Raw genomic sequence first — 6,095 nt, forward strand, 5'->3', positions numbered from 1 at the left:
AGGGCAATCTCCCTAGTTCCCTCTAGGCTATATTAACACTCCGGCCCTTTGGTACCCCCGCGGTGACCGGGTTTTCATAAAACCATTTCATCAAAACACTTTCCCGAAATTCCCCATTTTCATTTCAAAACAATTCTCCCCATTTTCATGCCCAATGCTAATGCATGGAAGCATCAATGTCATGTTCACATGCACAATTCCACATCTAGCTCAAAATTAACTAGCAAAGTATAACTCACAAGAATTTGCAAGGAAATTATAACATGCTTTCATACAATAAAAGTCTAGCTTGATAAGCATATAAAGAATCAACACATAGGCATGCTCTTCACATAAAACATTTAATACCCACACTTACACAATTATCAAATACACACATCAACTAAACAATTAGCTAGATACTACCAAAATTAAGCATGCTAAACAACCATTTATGAGGAGTTAACTCACAAAAGCACAAAAACTTCATGGATTAAGGACCCCTACCTCAAATTGATGCAAAACCCTTAAAATGGGTCACAAATTTCGAAATCCAAAGGGAGCACCAAATCTAAAATTGTTGCTACTCAGGCGTAGAGCTCGTTGTGCTCTCCGTTTTGCCTCAAACGGCACTCAAAATCACCAAGTAATGAAGATAGAATCAAGCTTCAAAGGTTGCTTCCAAAAAGAGAAGAAAAATGGAAGAGAAATAAGAGAAAGGAAGAACCAGCGGGGAGAGAGAAAAACAAGGGCCAAGTGTGGTCTCTAGACCACTAAAAATATGAGTGGTGGGTCCCGCCACCATTTGACTTTTCCACTTTTTCTTTTATTTACAATTCTACACCACAATTAAATATATAATGCACCACCACACAATTTCTACACAATTCAATTAAAATAAAATGCATCAAATGAAAATGGACCCAACTAAGATCCCGTACACAAAACGTGAAAAGACGAAAATGCCCTTGCACCAACAAAATTCCAGAAAAATGAAAAATGAAAAAAATTGGAAACATCACAAGAAACCCTAACATATTGTAATACCCCTAATTTTCAAAAGGATAAAATTGAAATTTAAATTTGATTCTATGTGCTTAGGTGTCAAATTGTTTAATTAGTTGTTTTATTTAAATGAATTGTTTTTTTTGTTTTTTAAAATTGTGTTTGTTGTTTGATTATTTAATTTAATTGCATTCCTTGATTTAATTTACTTATATGATTGAATTGGTAGTTATTTATTTTAATTGCATTTCTTTATTTAATTGATTGGTGGTAATGGTTTAATTTATTGTTTGTTTTTTTAGTTTGCCTTATTTATTTAATTAAGTTAAATGCGTATTTAAATTATGTTAATATAGTCATTACAACCTATGGGCCAATTAGGGTTTTATTTAGGTTAGGGTTTCTATCTCAGATTACCATTAAAATTAGGGTTTTATCTGTGCCTATAAATATATGTTTATAGCCTGAAAGAAGGGTTGGAAATATTCACGTCTCAAAACACAGTGTGTTACAGAGTGAGGTTTTGAGAGAAACAGAACAAGTTTGTGAGGTTTCCGGCTGGGGCTTCAAGGTCAGACCTAGGAGAAAGGAAGAGCAGAAGTAAGAGGAGGCTAGACAGTAACTCAGTGTTGCAGGAACAGTGGACACGACGCCGGGATTTCATTACTGAAATCACAGGTAAGTTCTTTCCTTCCTCTTTCCCTTTGGCTTGTGTTCTGTGCATTTAGATAGTCTCTAGGGTTTAATTAATCATTAACTGAGTTTCACATGTATAATAGATGCTATATTGATGATTTGTATGGGTTAAAATCTGATTAATTACAGTTCGTGCGTATTTGATATCAGTGTGTTTCTTAAAGCATAAAAAGTCTGTAGAACTTGTAATTTCTGTATTTGATTTTAACTAGCTGTAAACACACCATGGGGATTATACTGGACATAGTTAGGACTCTTAGGAACTGTTGTAAAACCAAATAGACAGGTTAAGAGTGGTCGGAGACGAAGAAGAAGGCCGGAGGAGGTTCAGGTTTTTTTTTTAAGATTGAGCCTGCTCTTTTTTTTTTATTTTATTTTAGCCTGCTCAATGTGTTTGGAGCCGACTCCTTTTTTAAATGGAGCCTGCTCAAAGTGTTTGGAGCCGGCTCTTTTTTCTTTTAATTGAGCTTGCTCAATGTTTGTTTGGAACCTGCTCTACGAGTTTAAGAGCAGACTCCCTTGTTTTCGTGAAATCTGGACTTTTGGGCACTGTTTGGGGACTTGTTGGGTGTTCTGAATTGGTTTTTGAAGTGCACTGTGGGTTTTAAATATAATTTCATGAATTATTAAAGTCTCACATGGCAAAGATTATACCCATAGACTAGTGGATGAAACAGTATTAAACTATACAATTTAACATACTGTTAACGGACGGGTGGAACTGAACTATTCTGGAAAAATTCTAGGATTGCACAGAATGATTAAGAAGTTAATTTTAGGTGTTAATAGGACTTTAATTGATTAAAGTTTAGCCCTAAATTAACAGAACAAACTGTATAAAAGTTATGCATTTCTTTATACGGTTAATGGATGGAAGAACACTTAAATTGCCTAAGCTTAATTTTGGCAATCTAGCAGGATCTAGTATGTTTATAAATCTTATTTTGGTTGCATGCTAGGATCATTTAATTAACAAGTTTGATCTATGCATATCTTAGATGTTAATGGTTAAATTACTATATTCTTTTCTGCAGTTACTTGGACTATGGATTTGGGATTTTAATTGCTAGATTATTAAACTGTCTATGCAATTACTTAGATTAAATGTTTGGATTCTAATTGCTGGAATATTAAACTGTTTATGCAATTACTTGGATAAAATGTTTGGATTCTATTTGCTGGATTATTAAATTGTTTATGCAATTACTTGGATTATGAATTGGGATTTTTATTGCTGGACTATTAAACTATTTTAGCAACTACATGGATGGTATTTTGGGATTATAATTGATGTATTGTTTCAAGTATGTTTTATCAACTATTTGGATTTATGTGGATTTATTTGATGTACTGATTGAGTTATTGCATCATTTACGGATCATATGCATGGTATGCACCGGTATGGGACGATGGTATACGGAGCGACGGATTAGATCAAAACGCTAATTCCAACCCGTTCATACATACGGAATGGATTAACTAAAACAGTTAAATCCTACATGGTTTCATGTCCTGTCAACTAAAACAGTTGAACGACATATTAGATAGTTGTTTATATTTTATGTTTGTAGAATGGATAGGGATTTAATTAAAATATTTAAATCCTAATTTTATGTCGTGTCATGGCAACGAATTGTTGAGCGGCGCTACATTGGTTTGGATGGGAATTTATATATATAAATTATGGTACCGCGATCTGAGTTTGAGTCTTATAGTCGACAGTTAGGGAGCGTATATGCAGTAGGATGCGTAACTAGCTATGTTGGTTGAGGTATACCCTGTTAGGCTTAGATAGTCATGCCCACTCAGGTGCGTTTTTGCATGTTGCCTTCTATTCAGGTTGAGACCCTCAGCATAGTAGTGTGGTTATATGTATATATCTATTTACGGAATATATAGATATGGTTGAGACATCTAGGATGTATCTGCGTATCGGGTCTCTGTTTGGATTGTAATTAGGATAGAACTTGTTCGTGGGCCTGACTAACTATTATTTTTCAGGTAACGGACGGTATCAGGTCTTAGAGCTTATTCGTGCTGAGCAGAGACGACTACTCACTCTACCGACGACGTAGGCGGTTCTTGTATGATTTAGCATTGGTTTCCTTTCCGGTGGTTCATTCCTCAGTGTTGGTTTTATTAGGGGTCCACCAGATGGATTCCCGAGTTGTATTAGAATTGGAGAAGTTGGATGTATCAGATTAATACTTTATTTATAAAAAATTTATTATGAGGTTTTCAGTTTTGGTTTATCATTCTAGTTTATTTTTAGCAATATATTTATTTCTGTTTTCTTAATTGTATTCTGTATTCATTTATTGCTAATTGGTTTGATATTCTCGGGTAATCAGGCGTAGGCCTGGCCAACCCGCACATATTCATGTCGGCAGCCATCAGACCTCTTAATCCATCAATCACATATTCAAGTCGACGGCCATCAGACCTCTCAATCCATCCATCACATATTCAAGTCGGCAGCTACTCTACCGGCGACTCATGCGACAATCTTACCCAACAACGACTACTACAAGGTTATTACTCTCAGTCTCTCAACCATGTTTTCACTCCATTTTCGAAAAAACCATGTTTTCACTCTCTCTCGCCGGCCATTTTTTTTTTCTTCTTCTTTTGTTTGAGTTATGAAAGGATGAAAAATATAGATTCTTGGACCAGAATGAGATTAGAGAAAAGGGTTGAACTGACCCTTGTTATTATAAAAGAAAGAGATCAAAGATCTGAGGATTTGTGGAGATTTCGATTATTGAGAATTTGAGAGGTTTATACAAAGGATTGGAAAGAAGCTGACCTGTTTTAGCACTTGTACTAAATTATGTTTCTTTGCTTTCAAATTCTGTAACTTTTCTTCGACCTCTCTTTTCCTTCTCTTTCTAACAGTTAATGGCAATGCATCATTTTTTTCATTTGTCTACAGCTTAAAACAATAAAAACAATTATTAAAGATTTATACATAACAAAGAGGAGTAGATAATCGAAGATCTGAGGATTTGCCGATTATTGAGAAATTGAGAGGTTTATTTCTGGAATGCGAGCTTGAGTCGAGCTTGGCTAAGTTAAGCTCGCCTGAGCCCGAGCCGAGCCCGAGCAGCCTTCTGAACTTGGCGAGCTGAGCCCGAACACGCCAAAGCTCGGCTCGACTCGGCTCATTTGCAGCCCTAACGACAACTAGGGTTATATATATATATATACACATGTGTGTGTGTGTGATGTCAACAATTGGGGTCTTCATACTATATTATATAATATATATGTATATATATATATATATATATATATATATATATATATATATGTATGTTTATTGTAGGTATTGCGGGTAGAGAAGAAGGTGAAGGCATTGCCAACGGGGATCTTGTATCGAAGGTGTCCTTGGAGGAGAAATTGTAGCTGGTTGATCGCTGGGCTGCGACCGTGTACGCAACAATTGGCTGTGAAATTTTGCTAAGAGCCTAAAATCGAAACAGCCTTTCCCATATTGAGCCATTCCCGCCGAATCCAAACCCAGCAACGTGAAAATCAAAACAATCCAGAGAATCATTTGTCTTAGTTTGGACAATATATTGCAATTGGATATACGTGTATGTGCTTATATATATACACACACACACACACACACAACTACCAAGTCTATTAGTTTCCACCGCCGCTCACACCCACACTTACCACTTCTTACCACCATGATATATATATATAAAGAGAAAAGAAACAGATAGAGGAAGAGGTGGTTGTCATGGTATGGTTAGTGGGTATAAGGGCTAAATTGGTCCGTTATAATTACTAAAAAGGTTAAATATGTAATGTTATAATTTAAATAGTTTAATTCAAAAGTCAAAGGATAATAAGGTCTTTTTAGCTTGCGTCAAAGGTGTCTGGGTGTCTTTGATCATTTTATCAAATATGAGGGGATGTTATTATTTAAAAAGAGACAAACTTGTATATAACTGTCATTATAATATATCTCAAAGGGTGTGAGTGTAATTAACCCTTGATTTTTTCTCCAAAAGTAACCAAAAAAAAAAAGAGAGGAGGTTTTGGGGCAAGCCCAATTTGGAACCACAATAGAACAACAGTACAAGCCCAATATTGAAGCTCTGATCAATGCTGTTCAATCGGTTAGGAATAACACTTGGGAAGTTACCGATAGTTTGGAAGTTCATCTTCAAGACCTGCCGGTTGTTCATTGGTGTTGCTTTGTTTTGGTTTTGTACTTGTTTGGATATGATTTTTCCATTACTTCTCCTTCTGTTTTGGAGGTAATCCTCCTTTTCAGAAAAAATATATATATAAAAAACAAAAAAATTCCACCATAACTTGGCCTTAACTTGGCTTTTGGTTCCATCTCCACCCATTTCATAATGTTATCCTGCTTATTAAGATTGAGAACTTAAAATATTTAG

This window comes from Cornus florida, unplaced genomic scaffold (assembly GCF_030987335.1).
Source record: "Cornus florida cultivar Cherokee Brave unplaced genomic scaffold, ASM3098733v1 CherokeeBrave_3.0.0_Hap2_Chr08, whole genome shotgun sequence".
Lineage (NCBI taxonomy): Eukaryota > Viridiplantae > Streptophyta > Magnoliopsida > Cornales > Cornaceae > Cornus > Cornus florida.